Source organism: Mustela nivalis (genome assembly GCF_964662115.1).
Source record: "Mustela nivalis genome assembly, chromosome: 3".
Classification (NCBI taxonomy): domain Eukaryota; kingdom Metazoa; phylum Chordata; class Mammalia; order Carnivora; family Mustelidae; genus Mustela; species Mustela nivalis.
This window is the reverse complement of record NC_139022.1, coordinates 48,663,273-48,690,287: the sequence shown is the minus strand read 5'-3', so window position 1 is coordinate 48,690,287 and position 27,015 is coordinate 48,663,273. Positions and strand designations below refer to the sequence as shown.

Genomic DNA, 27,015 nt, shown 5'->3' with positions numbered 1-27,015 from the left:
GTTTAATTTTTATTTTCCTTTAAGAAAACTGTTATTTGCATGGTCTCCAATCCCTTTGTACAAGGTCTTCCTTCTTTGGGGTAAGGGCCAAGTAGGGAAATAAAGAAGGTCGCTTGCATTTGGAACCCTTGACTGAAACACACAGTAACTCTTGTCCATACGTGCAGCGCATTAAGCCAGAAAACAATTGTTCAAGCCTACCTCAGAGAAAGTTCCAGTCCAGTTGGTGATGGATCACCAAAAGTTAATCAGACCAAGGGAGTGTGACCTGCAGGGACAAGCAGACGTTGAACAGTCAGCGCGAAAGAGACAAGATACAAATCTGATCCCGTGAATGGGAGCCCAGGGAATCTCATCAAAGGAGCTGTTGGGTTTTTGTAAACATATAGAAGAGTATTATCCTGTAATGATTTTTACGGATTTTCGTTGATTAATAGAATCTACCTGGAAAATGAGTGGCAGTAAAATTTAATCTGTCCATCTCACTTCAGTGGAATGTTAGATGAATGACGTCACCTTGGATCTGTAATCAGTATCCAAACACATTTAAAAAAGAGGGAGCAGGAGGAAGGAAAAAAAACCAACAAAACAACTGTGGTTTTTCCCCACCCCCACGTTTCACCCCCCGACCAGTAGCTAAAAAGGAAGCCTGTAAGCATACTGAAATCAGAAACATAAGTAAATGAAATTTGCCCTTTGTTATCAAGTCCCTCTTTCACAGTTCTTTTCTTTGTGTCCTTTTTTGCTTTCTCTCTTTAAGTTTTTTTAGGTTTTATTTATTTATTTGAGAGACAGAGAGAGAGAGAGAGAGAGAGAGAGAATGAGTGGAGAAGGGCAGAGGGTGAGGAGAAAGAATCTGAAGCAGACTCCACACTGAGCGCAGAGCCCAATGCGGGGCTCAATCTCATGACTCCACCATCATGACCTGAGCTGAAACCGAGAGTCAGACACTTAACCAACTGAGTCACACAGGCATCCCTCCTTAATTTTCTTTTGAATGTGACTATGAATTGATGTCCTGATGACCGTGTCTATGCTCTACTAGCCCAGGAATCTGGGAGAAAAGAGGAAAGCATCAGATAACTGGGGGAGAGAGAAAATGATAAAATGAAGTGGGAAGTAAGAAGTATTGAAACATTGGGGGACAGGTGAAATCATCTAATACTGCTTTGCCAGACTCTTCTTTGGGGTATCTTTACTCTCCCTTAAAAGGCAGCACATCATCTGCAAAGAGTGATAATTTGACTTCTTCTTTGCCGATTTGGATGCCTTTAATTTCCTTTTGTTGTCTGATTGCTGAGGCTAGGACCTCTAGTACTATGTTGAATAGCAGTGAGATATCACCTCACACCAGTCAGAATGGCTAAAATCAACAAGTCAGGAAATGACAGATGCTGGCGAGGATGCAGAGAAAGGGGAACCCTCCTACACTGTTGGTGGGAATGCAAGCTGGTGCAGCCACTCTGGAAAACAGCATGGAGGTTCCTCAAAATGTTGAAAATAGAACTGCCCTATGACCCAGCAATTGCACTACTGGGTATTTACCCTAAAGATACAAACGTAGTGATCCAAAGGGTGCACCCGAATGTTTATAGCAGCAATGTCCACAATAGCCAAACTATGGAAAGAACCTAGATGTCCATCAACAGATGAATGGATAAAGAAGAGGTGGTATATATACACAATGGAATACTATGCAGCCATTAAAAGAAATGAAATCTTGCCATTTGCGACAACATGGATGGAACTAGAGCGTATCGTGCTTAGCGAAATAAGTCAAGCAGAGAAAGACAACTATCATATGATCTCCCTGATATGAGGAAGTGGTGATGCAACATGGGGGCTTAAGTGGGTAGAAGAAGAATCAATGAAACAAGATCGAATTGGGAGGGAGACAAACCATAAGTGACTCTTAATCTCACAAAACAAACTGAGGGTTGCTGGGGGGAGGGGGGTTGGGAGAATGGGGTGGGATTATGGACATTGGGGAGGGTATGTGTTTTGGTGAGTGCTGTGAAGTGTGTAAACCTGGTGATTCACAGACCTGTACCCCTGGGGATAAAAATATATGTTTATAAAAAAATTAAAAATTCAAAAAAAAAAAGGCAGCACAAACAGGCTCATGATGAGTGTACATGAGATAGATTCAGGTCTCTACAGTCTGAATGCTTCATCTTTCCAGCAGAGACCTTTTCAAGAAATTTTGAGGCCATGTCCCATGATTCATCAAATGCTTTACTGCATTCCAAACCACTTTTGTTTTAGGTCAGGGAGAGAAATAGCCCCTTTTCAGAAGAGCAGAACCAGACTGTTTAGTCCTCTGGCAGCCGTTGAGACCTATATAGGGACCCACCAGGTGACTGTGGAAGGGGCTTCCTCCCACGTGCTCCAACCCAGGGAGGTACTGGGATCACAGAGGGTCTCCAGTGGAGTGTGTGCTTGATCTTCAGCCCTGAAGAGGGACTGCACCAGATGCTGTTTCCTTCTGTAGAGGGACCTACTCATTTAAGCAGCCGCCGCCAAATCTAAAGGTTTAAAAAAAAAAAAAGGCAGTCATTTTCATATCCAATATTCAATATCTACTTTAATTAAAATGGATATCTATTTAAATTATTTAAAGAAGGTAGCTCTTTGATCATGAGTGCTTTTTTCCAAAGACTGGAGACAGCATAACTCAGCCTCCCCAAGTCCTAATTAAAGGTGATAGCCTGAATTAGCATGCAACTACTGGCGATGTTTGTCACATCACTAGTAAAAGTAGTTTCAGTGTTCTTATTTTTTCTTACTTAAATAGATTGCTCCTTCATAAGCAGAGAGCCCAAGCTCTCCCTTCCCCAAAAGAGGGTGGTGGATCTTGTTGCCGTCTGGAGGATTCCAAAAGGATATGAATGGTGATAATTATTTGGAAGTAATGAAGTAACAACTGCTGTTTTCCAAGCATTTAAAAAATCCTATTCTAATGTTTGCTTCAAGACTGGTTATTTGATATTTTAGTCACTTATTTCTTACAGAGCTGAATGCTTCTTGGTAACTGGCAGCACTGAAATTTGCAACTTCTTTTCTAATGAACTAATATCTGAGCAATTAAAAAAGGAGAAAAATTGAGAAGATTGGTTCAGATTTTTCATTACCCCCTTGCAATCATACCAACAAGGAAATCATACCAACAAACATGATGTAACCTCAGTGTGACATCATAGGCTATGTCCGTGGGGAGAAAGGAATTGCAAGAAGTTAAGTATTTCTATATAAGGCCTTGAAATGGTATCCCAGGGTGAGGTGAGGTTCCTGGGATATTGGATGTGCACAAAGGACTCAGATGACAGGAAGACGTTTTTATTTGTTTTTGTGTGGCTCTTGATTTCTTTCTTTCTTTTTTTTTTTTTAATTTTTTATTTTTTATAAACATATATTTTTATCCCCAGGGTGGCTCTTGATTTCTAACCCCTGCCTAGAGATCAATGGTTCTTTGCTTCAACTGACCCATTTGATGGCTCTTTTTCTGGTAACAGGCCCTACCCTCCGGCCACAGGGGTGCAACTATGAACCAAGTTAGAGCAACATCTTTCTGGACAGAATGGCTAGCACCAGGCTATGTTATCAAAGTAAGCCAAACTAGGGAATGTTTTAAATTGTAGCTGCCAGAGAAGTGTCCGTTTCTCTCTAATTGGGTAGCTAAAAGGGAGAGACCCAAGAGTAGCAGAAAGCCATGTTTCTTCTGCTTAAAGGGCTGCAGATTTTAAAAAGCTGCAGTACAGGGACAGAATCACAATGGTGTCTGAGGACCTAGTTCCAGAAGTCCCAAAGGCCAGCTGCCGCCTTCTGTTTCTATAGTTTAATGATATGAGCCAATACAGTTCTCTTTTGTTTAAGTAAATTTAGTTTTTGTCACTTGCAACCACAGACTCCTAACTAAAACACTGATTTCACATGTAAAAATTGTCTCACCCTCCTGCTGCATTACTTTGAATTAAGTTTTATTTCCTCCAGCACATTAGCTCAGAATGATATCTTGCTACAAGTATATCTTGATATTTTTCTCTTGCTTCGTGTTCCTTCTAACTATCTCTGGAACTGGTGCAAGGGGTAAAAGCTGGACCTGTTTAGGTGGGGCCTGAGTTTTAAGTACCCACTGAGAAAGAGAACCTCCAGGAAACAGATTTAGGATTGCAGAGGCGAGGGGAGTGGAGCGAAGGGTAACCAGGTGATGGGTATTGGGGAGGGCACGTGTTGTGATGAGCACTGAGTGTTTGTAATTAATGAATCGCTGAACACTGCATTAAAAACTAATGATGTGCTATATGTTGGCTAACTGAACATCATAAAGATAATAAAAGAAAAAAAGTTCACAATGAATGAGCCCTTGCTTAAATGGTCAAATGATTTTTGATGAGGGTATCAAGACAATTCAATGGTGAAAGAATAGTCTTTGCAAAAACTCATGCTAGGTCAACTAGAGAGACATATGTAAAAAGAAAAAAAAAAAAAAAAGAAAGTTGCACTCCTACTTTACCCCATATACAAAAATCAATTCAAAATGGAAGAGAGCAGCCATCAAAAGAAATGAAATCTTGCCATTTGCGACAACATGGATGGAACTAGAGCGTATCATGCTTAGCGAAATAAGTCAAGCAGAGAAAGACAACTATCATATGATCTCCCTGATATGAGGAAGTGGTGATGCAACATGGAGGCTTAAGTGGGTACGAGAAGAATAAATGAAACAAGATGGAATTGGGAGGGAGACAAACCATAAGTGACTCTTAATCTCACAAAACAAACTGAGGGTTGCTGGGGGGAGGGGGGTTGGGAGAATGGGGTGGGATTATGGACATTGGGGAGGGTATGTGCTTTGGTGAGTGCTGTGAAGTGTGTAAACCTGGTGATTCACAGACCTGCACCCCTGGGGATAAAAATATATGTTTATAAAAAAAAAAAAACTACAAAACTTTTAAAAGAAAACATAAGTTTAAAGCTTTGTGATCTGGACTAAGCAATGGTTTCTCAGATATGACACCAAAGTCACAGACAGAAAAATGAAAAATAAAATGGACTTCACCAAAACTTAAACTTTGTGCTTCCAAGGACATCATCAAAAGAATGAAAAGACAGCCCATAGAATGGGAAAAAATATATCCAAATCATATACCTCATAAGGAACTTTTACTCGGAGTTTAAAATAATTCTTAACAACTCAAATATAAAACGACAAGTAATCCAATTTAAAAATGAGCAAAAGACTTAATAGATATTATCCAAAGATAAACAAATGGCCAATAAGTACATAAAAAAAGATGCTCAAAATCATTAGTCATTAGGGAAATACAAATCAAAACCATAATGAGAACTTTTCATACCCACTAGGATGGCTAGTATCAAGAAGACAAACATGAAATGTATTGATAAAGATGTGGAGAAATTGAAACAATCACACATTGTTGGTGGAAATATAAAACGGTGCAGGCACTTTAGAAAACAGTTTGGCAGAAATAAGACAGAGGATCATAGGGGAAGGGAGGGAAAAATGAAACAAAATGAAACGAGAGAGGGAGACAAACTATAAAAGACGCTTAATCTCAGGAAACAAACAGGTTTGCTGGAGGGGAGGGAGTTGGGAGGGATAGGGTGTCTGGGTGATGGACATTGGGGAGGATATGTGCTATGGGGAGTGCTGTGAATTGTGTAAGACTGATGATCCACAGACTGGTACCCCTGAAACAAGTAATACATTATAGGTTAATTAAAAAAAAAAAAAAGTTAAGCATTTTCTTAAAAAGAAAAAGGGGCACCTGGGTGGTTCAGTGGGTTAAAGCCTCTGCCTTCAGCTTAGGTCATAGTCTAGGGTCCTGAGATTGAGCCCCGCATCAGGCTCCCTGCTCAGCGGGGAGCCTGCTTCCTCTTTTCTCTCTGCCTACTTGTGATCTCTGTCTATCAAATAAATTAGAAAAAAAAGAAAAGAAAAACACAGACTTACCGTATGACCCAACAATTCCATTTCTAGGTATATACTTAAGAAAATTATAAATACATGTCCACACAGAAACCTGTACACAAATTTTCACAGTACCATTATATACAGTTATCCAACTGATAAATGCATAAACAAAATGTAGTACGGGGAATATTACCTGGTCATATGAAAAGCCTGAATGCATCAATAGATGCATGCTACAACTTGGATGAACCTTGAGTGTATAGAACATGAGAGAAGCCAGACACAAAAGGCCCATGTTATGTGATTCCATTTAGTAAATATCCAGGATTGAGTTAGAAATTAGATTAGTGGTCGCCCGGGACTGGGGTTGGGGGAAGGCAAATGCCAAGAGACTGATCATGGGTATAGATGAAAGCGTCAAGTAGTCACAAGAGGGGAAAAATAATGCTTAGATGAAGCTTTAAGAATTCAGAATGGGATTATCTAGACAAGTGATTGGCTGTTGATCCCACTTTTGGGCAAAGAAACTATGAATGAATTAAATTTCTGGAGAAATTGCAAGGTAATTCTGAGGGAAAAGATGTTCATAGCTCTGCAGTCAACTTGTACAGCTAGGACTCATTCAAGCAAACCTGGGTTCAAATCCTATTGCTACCTTTTAGTGGTTATAGAAAAATTAGTTGGCTTCTCTAAAATCTCATTTACTTATTCAGTGGTGATAATTATCTGGACGTGTCAACTTCTCTTGCCATGAATGTTGGATGAAGAGATGCTCGGTGCAGCCATGTCTGTGGCCGTAGTGATTCAAAATACAGATAAATGCTCTCTCTCTGTAGAGCTTACATTCTGGGGAAGAACATGGACCAAAAAAGTAAAGAAACAGGGCAATTTTACTCTGAGAAAAGTAACCTTAGGCAAAGTAAAAGGATACATAGTCATGAGTGATGATGAGGAGAGGGACGACTTTAGATCAGGTGGTCCAGAAGGGTTTCTCTGAAAAGATGTTATTTGAGAAAAGAACAGAAAAGTAAGGAGCCAGCTAGGCAAAAATGTCCAGAGAATTTTAAGAGGATTTTTAAATACCAGGACTATGAGAGAAAAGAGGGAAAGTCATGGAAAAAGAGTGAAAGAAGCATATTAAAGAAAGATCAATCTGGCCAGAGTACATTGTGTGGGGAAGTCATCGGGATTAATGCTGAAGGTAGGCACAGGCTGGGTAAGTCCAGGGCCAAGAATCAATGCAAGGAACAAATGGAATTTTATATGCTCAGCCTCCATGTATAGCAAATGGTACTCATTATTAACAGGGCACAATAAAGCCACCGTCCATGAATTTGATTGCTCTTAAGGGATACAACAGGCAGTAAGATATGGCTGTCACATTCTTCTTCACATAGACAACCAGGGATGACCTGACTGCTCTGGCTAGAAAGCCAGTGAGCCCTTTCCTTCTTTGTACTCCCCATGGATTCCTCCCAGAATACAGACTCCATCCAAAGGGGACAGGCTTCTTAGGAGAGGAGCATGTAGGAAATGCTCTGGCCTCCCTCCTAGCAACTCCATTAGAGGACGTACCTTATGCCACACTGTGCAAAATGTGTGCTTTCCCTTTTTCAATTAAAATTGATCAGCATGACGAATACTAAAGGGCCTGGTGCTTTAAATCCACTAAGGATTAGCATTTGGACTGTGTGGGAGGCTGAAACACAACCGTAGAAGCTCTCACACAGAATTGCCCTAGTTACTACAGAAAAAGCCCTAGGAAATGGGATGCAGGGAACTCAGGAAGCCAAGCCATCCTGTACCCTTGCATGTTTCTTGCTGCTCCTTGTGATGATGGGCTGCTCTCACCTGAAGGACCAGTTATTCCCTATGAATCTTAAACTCACCTGCTAGCAACCTAGAAAGGAAGGACAATCCATTACTGAAAATATTATAATGGCTCAGACACTAAGGGAGGGCACAGCGACATACGTTCATAAATATAAAATGAAATACTTTTATTTTTAATATGTCCCATTTATTGGAAGAAACATTGGGGTGTCCCAATTCTTCCCAGCTTCTAACCGAATCCCTCCAAGAGAAGGTTAGTTAATTGACTCATTCTTGCTTTTGCTGAGGTTGTGAGTCAGGATTGAGAGCTGCTGTGTTGGTTTTGTCATCTTTTTTTCTTTTTTTTTTTTCATTTAACTTTCCATGAACTATAGGACAACAGAAACAAATTCACCTATTATTGTGTATCTGGAGAGACTGGGGACTAAGAATGGGGAAAGAGGCAAGGAGGAAGAGGATGTACTAGTTTAACCCACAACTACACAAAGAAATGTATGGTACAAGGCTTGGAAAATCCTTATTCCTTTAAAAAAATAAACCTGAAATAACTCTTCTAGCTTGTATACTGAATCTAGAACTGAGGCTAGCCAACTATGGATACTTTATGGGATTATAACTGAATCATATTAACACCCAAAAATGTATACGTGACCATAGTTTCTGAGAAATATACTCTTCTTACAGTCTTTTGTGTTGTGCAGTAACTATGTCTCGTCACAGCATATCTGAGTTAATTTTAGGGACTGAATTTCTAATGTGACTTCAAGATGCAACTGTGGTGGTCATATTTCATTATGTTATTATCAGTACATGTGAACTTTGCTGGTATAAAAAATATTCAAAAGTGTATGCACAGATGGAAATCTTTGATAAAAGAATGATTTTCAAGCAATGGGTTTACGTAGATGAAGGTACAGTCTTCCAAAGCATTTTTCAAGCTGGTTTCAGCCTCTCTTTCTGAAGAACCAACAAATGCAAACTCTGCCATGACAAATAACGAACGGGCCCAGTTCTTCCTTAACTGAATGTGGGCCATAGCATGGCCCGAGAGCACACAAAGGTAAGTCAGCTCTGAGCTCTATTCAAATTATTAGAAGTATCTCAGCTGATCTGCCATGTCGTCAAAGTGACATTTCTTGTGACTCACATTTTAAACAACTTATGAAAACCATTCCGTATGTCAAACTTCATTTCATTCAATTTTGTTCTGGTTGAAAATTGACACTAAAGATGTTTTGTCTTTCAGAGCATTTTCTGTTGGGAGCCAAAGGCCTGATGATGTATAATCCCTCCTGAAGGCTTTATGGCAGGGCTTCACAAAGCAAACATTTTTTCCCCTTATTTTATATCACCCTGACAAACAGAAATGCTGAGCCATTTAATTACAGAGCCTGCCTGACACATCCAGAGAGTCAAATATTCTGGAGGTGTCTAGCTGAAGGGGAAAAATGCACTGAATTCCCAGAGTTACTTGTCAAGACGACGACACCAAAGAAACTAGTAAATAAGCTGGCGGGCCCAACAGCGGATGCCACGGTGTGCCTGAGTGGCCTCGGCGGCCCTGAGTCAGCTCCATTCACCCTGCAGCACAGCATCCTGTGATGGCGATACTTTGTCTTAGCTGCAGGCTGAAGAGCCAGGAGATGTTGGGCGTAGGTCAGCAAGAACAGAGGTCAAGCCACATGCCCATATGTTGTGAGCAGGTCTGTGCTTTATAGCAACTTCCAGATCTAGAGTTCATACTCCTAATTCCCAAACTAACTCACAGAAAGAATCTGCACCGATGCAGCTGAAAATTTCTTCCTCAGACTCCAAGTATGACACACAGGCCCCCTGACTGTTTATGAGTGCACTAAAATATTGCATCCTGTAATGATTCATGACACATGATCGAAATGTATCAGGTTACCTTTATTTAATGTCTTTCCTACCTTTAGAGTAGCTAATCCCTGTGATAATTTGCAGTCCATTTTATAGTACTAACTAAAGTATGAAAGTTACTCTCTTGAATAGTTTGTTTGCATGCTTTAAAGTTTTCTCTTTTTCTTTCTTCCATCTATCATAGAACAAAAAGAAAAAGAAAAAAAAAGTACGCCTTCTATGAGACAGTATCCTATGTATACCATGAGCAGTATTCTAACCACTGGAACCAAGCAGTCGAAATTGTAGACTGGTCACTGTCTTCCAGGAAATTATACTGAAGTTCAGGATTGGGGGTGGGCAGAAAATAAACATGTGAACAGATCAGTTCAATTTTAGAGGGGTTGTAAGTACTCTGAATAATTACAGAATGATACAGAATGGTTGTAGTAATGGAGACTTTCTCAGGTTGCCCAGGGAAGTTCTTTGATGTGATGATGTTTGATTTGAGACATGAAAGGTGGAAATAGTAACAGGAGGCGGCCCAAAGTATTTGGGTAAAGAGCATTGCAGGAAAAGGAGTAACTTGTGCAAATGCCCTGAGACAGAAATGATGACAGATGAGCTTCAGGACAGAAAGGTCGATGTGGCCAGAGAGTAAGGAATGAAGAATGGAGGGGACAGAAGGAGGGTTTTCAAAGGTCAAATCCTGAAATGTATTCTAGGCATATGCTTTGAAAAGGAAGATGAAAAACTATTTTTATTCAAAAATAATATGATCTTGTAGATAGAATATTCTATAGAAATTCACACAAAATCTGCTAGAGTCCATGACCAAACTTAAGAAATTATCAAGATACAACATAAATGCATGTTATACTTCTATATACTAAGAGAGAAAAATCCCAAAGCACAATCAAGAAAATTACCATCAAAATAATATCAAAAAAATTTTTAACAACAACAAAAAAAACACCTTGCACATTGAAAACTATAAAGTATTGCTGAGAGAAATTTTTAAAGCTTTATATAAATTGAGAAACATAGCGTATTTGAGGAAAGGAAGACCAAACATTTATAAGATGACATTTCTCTCCAGATAAATCCATATAATTCAATTCAATCCTTGTCAAAATCCAATCAGGCTTTCTTATAGAAATTGACAAACTATTTCTAAAATTGATATGGAAATGCAAAAGACCTACATTAGCCAAAATAATCTTGAAAAATAACAAAATCGAAGGACATGCTACCTGATTTCAGATAGTTGTGGCTTCAGAACAGACATTCATTATCAATGAAACATAATCAAGTGTCCAAAATCTATCCTATTTATGAATTATTTATTTAATTATGTTCAGTTAGCCAATGTACAGTACATCATCAGTTTTTAATGTAGTGTTCAATGACTCATTAGTTGTGTATAACAACCAGCACTCATCACAACATGTGCCCTCCTTAATACCCATCACCCAGCTAACCCATTCCCTCAATCCTTTCTCCCTTCTGAACCCTCAGCTTGTTTCACAGGGTCCATCGTCTCTCACAGTTTGTCTCCCTCTCTGATTTCTTTTCCTTAAGTTTTCCCTCCCATCCCCTGTGGTTCTCCATGCTATCCCTTATTTTTGACTAAAGTGGTGAGAAAACACAAGGAGAAAAGTCTTCAAAAAACTGCTGGAGCAACAGGAGAGCTATATTTTTTTAAAAAAAGAACTTAAGTCCTTACCTCATGTAACACATAAAAATAGCTTTTAGAATAAAATATTGGAGAAAGTCTTTGTGAATTTATGTTAGACAAATATTTCTTCACTGTAACACTAAAAGTTCAATCATAAAAGACCTGTACCCCTGGGGATAAAAATATATGTTTATAAAAAATAAAAAGTTAAAAAAAAATAATAAATAAATAAATAAAAAAAGAAAATATTGATAAATTAGACATTATTTTAAAAAATAGGCTCTGCAAAAGACACTATCAATAAAATGAAAAGACAAGCCGCAGAATGCAAATAAAATTTTCAAATCATATCTCGAAAAAATGTTTTTTATATTGTGTGAATGTATAAAGAAGTGTTACAATACAATGTAAAAGAAATTGATTTTCAAATGGGGAAAGCTTTATATACAAATGGACAATAATCACATGAAAAGTTTCTCAACACTGTTAGACATTAGGAAAATAAAAATTAAAACTACAATGAGACAACATTCTACTCTCTATAGAATGGCCATAGACAAAAAGACAATCACAAGTGTTGGGTTACATGCCAGAAAACTCATCCACTGGTGGTGGAAATGCAAACTGGTAGAGCCAGTTTGGAAAACAGACAGTTTTTATACTTGTTAAGCATATATATCACTTTACCATGTGATCCAGTAATTTCACTCCTCAGTATTTACCCAAGAAAAATGAAAATGAATGTCTACATTTAGATTTGTTCATCAATGTTTAAAGCAGCATTTTCCATTATAACTCAAAAAAGAAAGTCATCCAAATATCTATGAAATGGTGAATGGATAAACAAAATGTAGTATTTCCAAACAATGGGCTACTACTGGGCAAAAGGTCAAATTATTTATTCATGCAACAACATGAATATATGTCAAAAATGCTATACTAAATGGAAGCAGTCATTCACAAAAGATTATATGATTTTTTGTAACAGCAATTTCTAGAAAAGGCCAATCTATAGTCACGCAAATCTGATTAATGATCGTAGCTGGAGATAGGAGTGGAAATTGACCCAAAAAGCATGCATGTGGGAACCTTTTAGGGTGCAAGAAATGTTCTAAAATAGGATTGTGGTGATAATTGTACAACTGTCCAAATTTGCTAAAAATTGTCTAACTGTACACTCACCATGGGTAAATTTTGTGACATGTCAGTTACACCTCTGTAAAGCTGTTAAAAAAAATTACAGTGGTATCATTGCCTGTAGTTAAAACTTAAATGGCAGGTATTTATTAAATTATTTTCACCAATTTTAGTGGCATTTTCCAAGATAAAATTCCAATTAAACACTTTATTCACTATGATGTTGATGTTCCTGCTTTATATGGTTTCACCTTAAGTGGCCTTTTCAGTACCAGTTAGCTTTAGATAATGATGATGTTTTCTATGTATAGTACTTCACGGTGTGCTGTATCAGTTAGGAACACATTAAAATACAAGTAACATAAAATCCGATTTATAACAGTATATATTTAGGTGGGTCTTTTTGGTTTTTGTTCGTTTTATACAACTGGAAGTCTAGAGGTAGGTGACTATGGGTAGGTTCAGTGGCTCAGTATGAAACAAGAGGGGCTCCTCTGCAAACAGATGGGATCATCATATGGAGTGTTCAAAACAGCAATAAGAGGGGAAAAGAATATACAAGAAGGAAAGAGAAACCTCCCGTTAACCCCACTAAACCTTCAGTTACTAAACAAATTGATTACCTCTGCAGAGGAAGCTGAGGAAGAAGATGTGGTTTCCTGGAATATTATCAAGATGAAAATGGCAGAGAAGAGTCAGAATCTGTCCACCAAGCCAATAAACAGTGACTGTCACTTTTATCTTAATGACATTTGGAACATCAGAATAGGAACTAATGGGATGAGGGCACCTCCCAGGGTATAGGAATTCACATAGTAATTCACATAAGAAATGAAGTAGGAACTAAAATGGAAAAGAACCTCACTCTGTATCATCTCTGCCTTCAGAAATATGATTACATGAAGGTATATCAAGGTATATCAAATCAGTCCTATAACATTGGTCTAAAAGTGTAATTTTATATGTGAGGAATTTATGGTCCAGAAAGATTACCCGATTTGCCTAAATCCACCCCACAAAAAACTAGCAGAGCATGAAGGCCTACCTAAATGCCATGAATCACAGTTTGATTTGTTTATTGTCACACTGGGAACTCTGTTCCCTGTTTAGCTATTGACTGTTTTTATCTTGTGTTCACTAGCATATTGTAAGGGAATGACTTTTTTTTCCTCTACCTTTTTCTACTCCCCTAGGAGTAACCACAGTATTGAGCACAAATATCCTTAATAAATATTCAGCTGCCTCATTGCATCATAAAAATAACAAGAACTCTCAATTAGTCAATGCAATTCGTGAAAGAAAGCTCCCATTGCAATGTTGAACTTTTACATGGAAATTTTCTATGATCTACTGATGGCGTTTGCTGAGAAAATTCATTCCTGAGGCAACTACTTTAAAGACTTTGCTCACCAATTTTCCGGGGATGGATGTATGGAGAAGTACCATTTCCCCAAAGGGATTGCTGAGATACCTAGAAGCTTCCTAATCATTGCAGTTGTAGAGTTTTCCTTTAGGAAACCCATCTGCAGAATATTTTCTGATTCTCATCTAACTTTCTTTTCTGGTTCAGTGCAGCCTAACATTGAGAGCAAAGAAGCCACCCTGTTTTTATGGCACGGGTATGAGAGAATCAATCAAGCAAGTTTAGAGCACATAAAATAAAATGGCTTTATCCTTTCAATACCTGCAGTCCGCATACAGCCATGCCACCTGGCACCTGGAATTGAAAACTGTTTCAGTCACATGATGGAACACTGGTCTCGGGATTTTGGAATGAAAGGATGAGCAATGACAGCCAAAGCCCATGTACCTGGTGTTAAAAGAAAATTTACACCTGAGAGAATGTGAGAATGTGGTAGCAATGCTTACATTTGCAGGTAAGACTTTTTTTTTTTTTTTTTAAACCAGTGAGGGAGTCTATCTCAGCAATTTAATGAGATAGAGAGAAATCAGGTAGATAAGAAGAGATGATGAACAACCATTTCAGTGTCAAGCCAGATGTTTGAAATATTGCCAGTCAAATGATGTTCCTGATGTTTTTCAAAATTCAAATATCCACATTGTTCTCAATGAACTACTTGTTTTAATAGCAATAATTTCATATGAGTTTCATGAGATAATTATTCAAACCTCATAAGAGATGGAAACAATTTAACTGATCCAAGTTCTGAAACACTGGAGAGGCACCAGTAACCCCATACCAATCTATATTCCATCATGCAATAGACTTTATTTCTATAAGGCATCAGCAAACTGTAATTTTATCATATCATTAATATCATTATTAAAAATGTCATGTCTATACTGAAGATAAAAATACAAAGAAAGATTAGGCCTACAGAAGCAGAAGACAAATTGGTACCTCAAAATAACAATCTCTGTTTCTATTTGAGTATTAACCAAATCACTACAATCTTTGATTGTACTGAGGAAATTCTGTATCAAGTATATCTCCACTTGTTGAACACATTTTTGAAGGAACACCAGACCTAAACAAAAAAGACAGAACATATGGAAATGATACAGAACATTTTTGAAGGCCAAGATTCCTGGTGTTTTAATTTGGCAATAATTGAATACTTCTTGAACTTAGTATTTTCTGTTATATACATAATTCACTGACAGAATAAGTAATAGTCATCATTTAAGTGATGAAGTATGGAATCCCAATAGGCAGTTTTAAGCTTTAACAATATACTTAAAAGCCACTGTATTGTTCCCCACCCTCCTTGGCTTAGAGAATTATTCCAGGACTCATTTATTACCTGCCATTGAATACTTCTAGGTCAGCACAGGGTCCTTAATATACACTATGGGTCTTTTATTTTGAACCACTATTCCCCTTCTTGTCTTGATCCTTGTGTACACAGAAAGCCAGATTCATATTTTCTACTTTGTATATTATTCATAAAATTTACTAGATAATATTACTAGAGCTTTCACTCATTTGCCATGCTCCTTAAACTCAAGACATCTATTGTTTTGTTTTCTGTGGCCATATTGAAACTTACCATTACAGTATCTCTCTTCTCCTGGACAAGATCATAGAAAAATGCTTGGCACACTGGTAGAATGATTTCTTAATACAGCAGTCCCCCAACTGCCCTATCTGCAGAAAGTGAAACCATAGTTTGAGCAACCCATGGTCAACCATGGTCCAGAAGTGAATGATCCTCCTTCTGACAACCTTCTATATTCTCAGAAGGTCAACAGTAGCTTAAAGCTATGTCACAATACCTAGGTCATTCACCACATTTCATTTTATCATCTCACATCATCATCATCATCATAAGAAGGCTGAGTATAGGACAGTAAGATATTTTGAGCGGGAAAGACCACATTCACTTAACTTTATTATAGTATATTGTTATAGCTCTTCTGTTTTATGATTAGCTATTGTTATTGATCTTTTACTGTGCTTATTTTGTAAATTAGACTCTATGATAGGTATGTATGTTTAAGAAAAAGCATAGTATATACAGGGTTCAGTATGACCCACAGTTTTAGGCATCCACAGGAGGTTCTGGAACATATCTGCCACCGATAAGGGGGAGGGGAGGCTACTGTATCTTTTACATGGTATTAGAAAGGAGATGTTCTCCCCCAGGGCTAATAATATATTGTATGTTAATAAAATATTTTTTAAAAAAGAAAGATGTTCTCTCTTTTACCCTGGATCCTGAGCTGTAGATACATGTTATCCAGAGCTGTGAAAGACTTTGTCAGTTTTTGACTATATCAGAGGTTAGGGATGGTCTGGAGTAAGTAGAGCGTATATGCATTGCTGGCAGTAAAATGGTACAACTGCTTTGGAAAATAGTTTATGGCTTCTTAAAAAGTTAAACATATACCTACAATAGGACCCAGACTTTCTACTCTTGGATATTTTCTCAAGAGAAATAAAAGCACAGGTGTACATGAAAACTTATACACAAATACCAATAGATGTTACTTGTAATGGCCAAAACTAGAAATAACCCAAATGTCCATGAAATAGTGAACAGATTGTGATACACATATACTCACACAATGGAACACTATCCAGCAATAGAAAGAGCTACTGATACACTCAACATGGATGAACGTGAGATAATTAGAGTGAAAGAAGTCAAATTTAAAAAATACATGTAGTATGATGACATTTTTGCACAATTTTAGGAAATTCAAATTAACCAATAGTCGCTTTGGAAGAATAAGGAAAAAGCAGTAAAAGACTTCTGAAGGTGATGAATGTATACATACTCTTGGTTGTGGTTAGGATTTCACAGGTAAATGCATATTTCTAAACAAAATTCTGCACTTCAGATGCATGTAGTTTATTATGTCAATTGGATATCAAACTGTCAAAAAAAGAGAGAAATAGAGTCCCTCAATGTTGTCACACACTAAACAAGTGAATCCCAACAGATTTTCACCAAAAGGAACCTCTAAGATAAATATTTACAGCCCAGAACTGAAGACTGAAATGCAGAGCGCTGCCTATCACTGCAGAAGCTAAAAGGACCGGTTTAACTCTCCTGATGTCTGCCAGCCTGTCTGCCACGCTCACATGTCCATGAGCATGGACACATAAACTAATCGCTTCCAATGGGCCACTGCCTCACAGGACTTTGAGGAGTGACACACAAAGAACTAAGAATGGTCCAGAACACAATCCGATGGCACAGAAGCAGCAGAGAGGTAAGCAGTGACATTTGGAAAACAGTAGCAACTCTGCCTGAGGAAGCCTGGGACCCTGCAGGACTGCCCGCCGTCCAAGAGCACCAGAAGCAGCAAGGCCACCTGTGCATTGGCCACCGGTGGCCCAGCAACAGGGGCAGCACTGGCAGCTGTCACACAGTATGACCTCAGCAATAGTTTTCATCACCTACCTCACTTCAGCTACATCTCCACGTATTTCCTTCCAGACTAAGAGCTACCTATTATCCTTCCAGTAAATGTCCTTTCTGCTAACATTAGAGAAGAAGTATTGGGAATCTAAAAAGTAAACACTGGGGTGTCTGGATGGCTTGGTTGTTTAAGTGTCTGTCTTTAGCTCAAGTCATGATCCAGGGTCCAGGGATCCTGAGATCAAGCCCACATCAGGCTCCTTGCTCAGCGAGAAGAGTGCTTCTCTCTCTCTCCACCATCCCCTGCCTCCTCCGCTTGTTCTCTTTCCTCTCTCAAATAAATAAAATCTTTAAAAAAATAGAATAAAAATAGACATAAATGTCCAAGTGATCCACATACTGATTATCTGACCAGTCAAATTAGATTTTATATCCTACACTTTATAAATGAACAGCAAAGTTTGCCCACAGTGAAAGTCAAACTATGCTGGGAAACATGTCTCCAGACAGATGTGAAATTGACCGAATAAGAAAGGGCACTAAAAACAGAGCTGCATTGCTCATCTGGATGGGAAACAGAAGGACTGGAGCTCTCAGTCCCTCCTCTGGGATGGGAGGCATCTCAGATAACGTATCTTAAAAGCAATGTATACCTGAAACGCATATGACACAGTCTATTAACTCTACCAGAATTAAAATTAAAAACTTAAACAAAAAGGCACTGCAAGGGTTATACTGGGATTAAAGTCTCCTTGGAGAAGTTAGTCATTGTAAATTGACTAGTTTAATTGCCAGTACTCTGAAGGAAGATGGGAGGCAAGGAGCCCACCCACACAGAGCCAGCTGAAGTGGGGGGAATGCTGCTGCATGTTTTGAGAGTTCTTTGGCTTAAGAATCCAGGTTCACTCATGGTCCCTTTCTAACAAGTGAGGGTTTTAATGGGCATTTAATCGCTGCTGTGAACTTTCAGTAATTTATTTTACCGGGGGGCGGGGAACCAAGCCCCAAAGCCATAGAGACATCTCCAAGAGACCAAGTGATGACATTTATTTTGACAGGCCCTATTGATTCAGTTCCTCAGTGTGTGAGTTGCATAGGAGCAACTGTTTTTTCCCAAGATAAACACTCAGAAAAGTGGTATTAATGCATTCGGGCTTTGATAACACCAAGTGGAATACTTACAGACTAATGAAAATAGTTAAGGAAATAGTGGGCTTGTGGCCCTTTAAGAAGTTTTCACGTATGAGACACATGTCACACAAGGTAGTGAACACTTTTGGAAACAAATCCTTATACCTCCACCTCTGAAATGTATTCCAAATCTTCCTATTCTCCTCACTTCTCAGCCCTCTCTGGTTTTACCTGGATTAGTGGCAACTGGTTAACCTGATTTCACTTTCATTCACAAAAATCCATCTGTCAGAAAGAAACCAGAATGAGGTTTTTATAATGTGTATCAGATTGTGTCACTTTCCTGCTTATAACATTCAGATGGCTTCTTAATACATTTGGAATAAAATCTAAATTTCTTATTAGGACCTATCGTGCCCAAAGCACTCGGTCCCTGTGTAATTCCCCATCTTAGGCCTTACCATCCTTATCTGCGCTAACTCCACCCAGACCTCACTGGGCTTCTTCCTGTTCCCTGATTACACCAAGCTCCGGCAAGAGGGCCTTCACACATGCTCTTCCCACGGACCGTGACTACCTTCCTCATCTCCTCAGGTAGCTGATTCCTACTAACAAATCAGGACTCAGCTCAAATATTTGTTCCCATGGTAGCCTTTCCCGACCACTCAGTGTCAAGTATCCCCTCCCACATCTACCCATGTCTGTTTTACTGTCATCAGAGTACTTTTCATGATCCGAGACCGACTTTTTTGTTTACTTATGGATTATCTGTTGCTCCACTAGAATTAAGCTCTTTGAGAATAGGAGTCCTGTGTGTTTGAATGATCACTGCATCTCCAGGGTCTACAACAATGTCTGGCACATAGTAGACATTCACTAATTGTATATTTTATGAATTAATAAATGAAAAGCAGAAAGAACAACAAATCCCAGCTGCATTTATCATCACCTGGCAGTCCACCTGATATAGAATTAGGATTAACTGATCTGTAACATCCTATGAAGATTGATGGCTCCCGGCCCCTAGTGGCCAATCACTAATAATACTTAACAGATTATCCAAAAATCAAGTATTTTAACACCTGTCTAGTATTTTTCATCAAGTCAAATATTGGCTTATCATAATTAAATATCATAACTAAGAGAGATCTTAATTATAGAAATGAAATGTAACACTAACAGCTGACACTCATTGAGTGTATACATTAACAATAACAGCTAACATTTATTGAGTGTATACATTAACAATAACAGTTAACATTTATTGAGTGTATACTGTGTCTCAGTCACTGTTCTAAGTGCTCTGTATGTCTTACCCTATTTAATTCTCATCACAACTCTACAAGTTAGGCACTACTGGTTGTGCTCCTTTATAAATGAGAAAACCCATTTAGTAACTTGTCCATGGCCACACAGCTAATAAGATTCAGAACACAGCCAGGACAGGCACAATACTCAATTTATAAACTCACCATTCTTTGGACAGCAAAAATCATACTCAACCCAGATACTCCTTTCTTGCTCCAAAATGTGGACTCCCAGCTCCTATCAGTGCAGTGCTCCAGGCCGGGCTTTCCAGAAGAGCAGTATCGGTACCCAGAGAAAACCTCATCCATTCTAACCCTAGAAATGGTCTACTACAACCTTCTTGTTGTAGAGATAAAGAATAAATGTCCAAAGAAATTCAGTAACTTCTCTGAGGTCACACAGCATGAGGACTGGGACCTAGTGAGTCACTCTATTCTTTGCAAAGCACTACAAGTAGTCATTAGAGAATGGCGAACATTGGAGCAAGTGGCTTGATCTGAGGGTTAGAAAGAGGCACACCTGGTGTGAAAAAGAAAATGGCTGTGACCTGGTATGGTGTGCAGTTCTGCTAAAGGTGCCTGGAATCCTGCTAGCCACTATTTCCAAAAGACCCTATTGCAGATCTCTCAGACTCAAATGACTTTTCTTGTTTTGATTAGTACAGAGGAAAATAGCACCACTGAGTAAAGTAAACAAATATTTACTGAACACTACATGCCCAGCGCCCTACTAGGTGGTGGTATGAGCTCAGATGAAAGCAGGTGAGATGAAAATTGGTCCCTGATCTCCTGCAAGGCAAAGCAGAATGGTTTTCTCCTGCCAAGCAGAGAAGATAAATGCAGTGAACAGGAAGTGGGGATATTATCCTTCCAGGAACTGGTAATGGCCTTCAGAAGCGTAGGCAGCTGTGCATAAGCTTTCCAGATGAATTGTTTAAAAACTACTTAGGGTGTACATTCTTTTCCTCATTTGTTCCTTTATTTGCAATTCTCCTGTTACCTTTGGAAATCATTAAGAGAAAGGAGCAAATCAAAGTGGGCAGGCAACTACCGAGTCAGCAAGATGAGCATAAATGCGTGTGGGGTGAAATGTGTACAGTATAGAGGGCAACATTTGCTTTTTTTCCCCCCTCATATCATCTCACATACCCCACTCCTACCTGCCAAGGCTTGAGGTTGTGACCCCTGATGGATTCTGGGAGGCTGATTTGTAACATCTGCTGATTCTCTCCTGGCAAAAGAGAATTAAGTATGTGCTAATGCTCTAGAGATAAGCTTTTTCTGCTTATCTGGTGCTTTATCTTCAAAATAACTGTAGAGGAAAATCTTGGCCTAATTTACTGGAACCATAACAAATATTTATTGGATGAATGCATAGGTCAGTTGTGCCTTCTTAGGAATCACTATTAAGCCAAAAAACCGGTGTAGTGTGTCTATGCAGAAACCTCAGAATTAGATTCTAAAACTACTTCTTGCAAACAAGTCCCTCTGTAGCAAAGGGCCACATAGCGGTAGAGTGCCAGCTTAATGTAAGTTTCCATCTGAGTTGATTTCTCTATTCTTTTATAACAGGAAAGAGGAAAATGAAACCTGAAAAAAAGAGAAGAGAAAGCCCAGATTGCCTCATTTGGAAAAACAAAAAAGACCAAAAAAAAAAAAAAAAAAAAAAAAAAGACAACACAAAAAACTAAGTAGACCCATTAACCGAATTTATAGCAATTTGCCAAGTTTGACAGAATGGCTTTTTGCCTTATTCCTGCCAAGGATTCTAACCCATAGCAGCATGAGTTACAAGTCATGGGGAGGAGGACAAAGCTGATTATCGTTCCTTCTAATGTGGAAAGCTAAAACTCAAAGTCCAGACTATTGACGGTTGTTAAACAGGAGAGATTTCTGTTGGCTGCATGACCACCCAGTATCTTCTTCAGCCCGAGAGCTTCCCTTTATTCATTCATCAAGCATTTTCTGAGCACCTACTCTGTACCAGGCACTGCATTGAGCCCCTGAGGATAGAGATGTGAGTAAGTCATGGCATTGTCCATAAGGAGCTCAAACTCTGGTAAAAGAGAAGGACCTAAAAACAATGTAACTGCAATACATTGTGATAAATGCATTGAAGAAATGTGTTCTTCTTTTTTTAAATTAATTTATTTATTTTCAGAAAAACAGTATTCATTATTTTTTCACCACACCCAGTGCTTCATGCAATCCACCTCTTCTACAGGACATTTAGGGAATATAGATTAAAAAGCTTTGAATGCGGTAGAATGATTTTAGAATCTTTCACAAGAAAAACACTTCCGTATCAAAATTCTTAATATAATTAATAGTAGTAAGGAGATATCCATCGTTATTATTTTATTATTGCCTTGTATTGGTGACCAAACACTATATTAATAGCTAAATTCTCACATTTTTCCAATGAGGAAATTGAGGCTCTGAGTTTAATAAGTCCTTAACAGAGAAACTGCCTTTAAATTGAGCTTCCTCAGTGGAATGAAAAAACTAAAACATACAAAGGAATTCATTTTTGCCATCATCACGAAAAAGGAGACCCAAGACAGAGAGCGGAGGAAGAACTAGAGGAGTTTTCTGCTGCCCACCTAAAGGACATAAGAGAGGCTGAGGAGGGGTCAAGGGTTGCTGTCAGTCCTAACTCCAACCATTCCACAGTTACTGGACAACTTACGGTTCTTACATCTATCCCAACTGCTGTATCCAGAACCAGTCTGAAGAGATGAAGAGAGGCAGATATGGAAAAAGAGGAAGAAAGGATAACCAAATTCTATCACCATCGAGGTGACAGAATTCTCAAAGCTGTGAGATCACATCTCTGGCTCCTCCTGTCAGCCAAGCCAGCCATGTCAGAGGAGCCCAATTACAGCCCTGGCTGGGCCATCAATGTAGGAGTAGAATGTGATTGTTAAATAAGCAAAGATGCCTTGGTTGGCCATCTCAAGACCCAACATGTCAAAGAAGAGGGTGGTTGCATTCTCCGAACTTCTGAGAAAGCAAAACTGAGATTTCCTAAACTTGTCCATATTCTCTCCAAACTCGAATTCTCTGGGAGGCGTCTTTGACGGAAACCATAGTGTTTTGCCATTTTGACATTGTAATATTCTTACCCATCCTTCAGAGTAAGAATTACAGAGTCTACATTTCAGTTATAATGTTAAAGAAATCATTTTTAAAACCCCATGCATATAATAACAATAAACCAATGGTTCCAAGGCACAGTAGGAAAGTAGTGGATTCTGAATGGCCCCAGGAGGCAGAAACTCATTTGCCATTATTTAGCTCTATGAGCTTGGTGGTTATGTTGACTCCTCTTTCTCTTAATCTCCTCGACTATGAAATGTGGAGTTTGGACTAGGGTAATTCTCCCCAGATACAAGTTGATGGGGCTGCCATACTTGGGTCATTTAAGAGAACCTCCCAAATTGTACTCCTGGATTATGTGGGGGTGAGTCCCAAGATCCTTTATTTTTTCAAGGTCCACACAGGGTAGGGTGTGTGGAATACCATAATGTTTCTTTCCCCTCATGTTTTGTTTTTGTCAAACAATGGCTCAATGAGGTGAACGAGCGTGAAAAAGAACCTAAGAAGAATTAGCCAAATTCACATTTATCAAAGTGTTAAGACTGCGTGAAAGCACAGCTTTCTAAGAGAGCAGCAAACAACTTGCATAGATTTGATATCTTAGTACCAAACAGAACTCACAAATGGATAATTCCCTAATAAATTGCAGGCATGAGGCTTAGATTTTTTTCTCTCTCTTCTTTTTTTTATTTTAAGTGAGGTATTAGTAGATAAAATATGACCTTTCTTTGGTCATGACAAAAGAAAAGGCAAAGCCAGCAATCGAGAACAAACAACTGGGCTGCCGCTGATGATGAAGACAGAGTTTTATAAAGCCCAAAGCATGCTCAACCAATGAAGCAGGTGCCTTGATCAGCTAGCACAGTTAAGAAAGAAAATTGAATTCCTTGAAAACAATTTGGAAAGGAACTTGGAAACCATATCCAAACAATGCTCTGGGGCTGACATTTCAAAAATGTATTTGCTCTTTATTCTAATCACTTTGGTACTTTCATCAAAGCGAAGACATGACATATGGAACAGAAGATATGCAGGGAGATGAAGGAGTAGTCAGATGCAAATGGTTGGAAAAGGCCCAGAGATTACAATCTGGCTCACCTTACACATCCAATCTCAGCTCCCGAAAGATGCCTAAGAGCTGTCATTTATGGAGAGCCTGTGGTAGAAGAGGCTTTGCATAGCTTCCTCCAATCCTCCAAGGAACTCTAAGGAGGCTGAAGCCCAGAAAGATTAACTATTTTACCCAAGGTCTTAGATGTGCTAAGAGATGGAGCAGAGATTCGAACGTCATTCAAACTTCCGGCTGCTTCAGAATTCAATTCCCTTCTGACCCTTAGTCTAATACTATTTTCGCCCTGTCATAGCCCCACCCCACGGGCTCAGGTTCAGTGTCTTCTCAGCACGTTTCCGGGATTCACAGATGCAACTTCCCAGGAATAGTTAAACGCCAATAAGGAATTGTTACTGAAGAATTTTTCTTTCCCTCCTGTTTTTATTATTCTTGTTAATGCTTATTTTTTTTTTTTCTGATATCCATACAGCTCCCATGTTATCTCATCATCTACTCCTTATGAGACACATGGGCCTGTTGGAAAATAAGCAAAAAATGCCATCTTTTCTTAAAACTTCTCTTCTCCACAGACTTTCACTATTTGTTTAAAATCTACTGTACTTACCCACACAACCAGCCAATTAAAACTATCTGCAATCAGCTACTTGAGTATGAAACGGTCTTCGTACAATGAAGCCAGAAGCGTCTGATGGCGAGTTATTTTACATCCAGGGCAAACTCAGCCTCTACCACTGAGTGGCCAGGTTGGAACATACAGTGGCCGAAAGCAGAAAGCTGGTGAGAGGGGACGAACATTGAACAGATTACTTTTGTCTTTATGGCAATGGTTTCTTTCCCTGGGTGGGGGTGGGGCGCTGGGGGTAAACAAGTCCTGTTAATCAGGTCATTGATTCCCAGCTGATATGAATGAAAACCAGAAAAAATGCAAAGAAAAACATGCACAGTATCAGTTAGTCAAGAACTAATGTGAAATCAGTCACTGAAGCTTGGGTATTACTGTCAGAGCATCTGAGCTTACTGTATGTATATTTCCTGCCCTCAGCAGATGAATCTTGTTTTTCTGGACCACGTGCCTCCGCTGCACCTCATTTTCCCATCTCCTTTCCCCTTGCAGGCCTCCACACCCTCCCCTGAGAGGTGGGCGGGGGTTGTGCCCGCCCGTGAAGTCAGCCCTGGAGGTCCCACAGAGGAGGAGTTGGAGTGAGCTATACTGTGAAATCTCTTTCTAGCAGTCTCACCATGAATACTCTTTAACGAGAAATGACCTGGAAATGCCATATTTCTAATAAAGAGAAGGAAAGGATGGGAGAGACAGAGATACAACAGAGACACTAAGATCTAGCAAAGCATCAGCCATGCCCAGATGCTCCTATGCTAGATGTACTATCTAGAATGTCCTTTTCACAGGAGCATGCTTTGGCCTTGCCCTACCTGGTGCAGGATTTCTGAAGGCCCTCCCTCAGCGTCTCCTCTCCCCATGAGCATATGGAGTTTCCCCAGAGGTGGAGTGGAAGGGCCCTGGGGCTAGCCTTTGCCTGCCTTGGAACTGAAGCCTTTCCCAGAAGGTTTGGCTCCGGTGCCACATGGGATCCTCAGAGCGACCCGGAGCAGCAGGGGCCCACTCCCTCCTCACGGGCGAGGCTGCAGAACCTGCAGACCTGGAAGCCTGCACCCCACTAGTCTCTGATGCCAGTTCTTTTTATTTCCATGAAGCTACTTAATGAGATTCTTCATGCATAAAATTAATTTTTGCCCTCTTCTATCAGCTTTTACCACTAAAGGATTTACTTACAATTTTGTCAGATTTTATTTATACGTGCAATAAAGGGGACTCGAATCATAATGAAGGCTTTTATGGGTAATGATGGGAGATACAAAAGGAAGCCGAGAGCGGGCAGACATCCAGACCCCCTTTGGATGCCAGGATGCATTATGCAGGAGATACCCCCTGCAGAAATACACACGAGGCCCTGCCTTCCCAGAACCATACCTCAAGTCAGATCCTAATTTGTTGCTGGGGGAGAAAAGGAGGAGCAGGGCTATTAATAAACAGTGCAAATAATTAGGCTTTATGGGAATTTGCTTGTTTTCTTACACACTAGATTTGCTCTCAAGTCCCTTCACAAATCTGTCCTGTGTGACCGCTTTGGAGACAGTGGGCTGTTGCCCTGAGTGTCCCTTAGGAAGGTGTCTGGAGCCGGAATGGAGCAAAGATGGTCAATATACTGGTTGGTAATAAAGACACTTGCTTACTGAATGTCCCCTAGGGCTGGTCTCTGTGGCCAGCATTGTGCGGACATGGTATTACCTAATCTTCAAAACAGGTGGCAGGATAGCTATTTTCATTCCCACTTTAAAAATAAGTTAACTTAGACCCAGAGAGTTTCCAAAGTCACATACTAATTTTTGCACAGTTTGCCACCACCACCACCAACCACCAGTCACTCTTTTTACCATTCAAAGTCATGAGATCTCCTCTCCTGGCTAAAATGTTCAGTCCACTGTGTTTAGATTTGTACTAGACCGGGCACAAGAAACCTGACTTCCAGTTCTACTTCCATTCTTGTTACTAAATGCTGTGAGACCTCGAGCAAATAACTTCACTTCTCTGATTGTCACAGTCCTCTCCTGAAAAATAAGATTATGATCTCAAGGAGCCTGTTCAGTTCTGGCATTTTTTTCCTGTGACACTCTCTCCACCTAATAACAACAGAGGATGTGCAAAGTGCATGTGTTAGCTCACAGCAACTGAACTCATTTTTCAGAGCTAAAATACTTGGAGCTATGTCACTGCACAGCCAACATTGGGATGGTCTCTGGATTTCCAAAGCTGCATGGGACTGCCAAGCTGCTGTGAAGCATTAGAGACTTTTTTCCTACTCACCCTCCTCTTGCCAGCACTAGAGATGAAGAATCACAGAGATCAAAATACAAGTTGCACAAGATTGCTGAAGGCTGACAACTGGAAACGAAGAGCACAGTGGTACAGTTTAGCTCTTTCCATGAAGAGAAACTTACTATGGAGCCCCAAAGGCTAAATGGAGACTTTATCTTCAGGAAAACCTGAGTCTATCAGCATCTCACATTTCCAACGGGGAAAAAGATGTCCCTAACTACTTAATCACAGGGAGGAA

General features: G+C 39.4%; 1 long non-coding RNA gene across 4 annotated transcripts in view; it reads right to left on the bottom strand.

Moving 5' to 3' along the window:
- LOC309861863 overlaps positions 1-27,015 on the bottom strand; it is a 184,107-nt gene that overhangs the window by 8,427 nt on the left and 148,665 nt on the right. For all 4 annotated transcript variants that reach the window (XR_014310253.1, XR_014310254.1, XR_014310255.1 and 1 more), the window contains one exon: positions 202-268. This is a non-coding gene — a long non-coding RNA (uncharacterized lncRNA). The remainder of the gene's footprint in view (positions 1-201; positions 269-27,015) is intronic.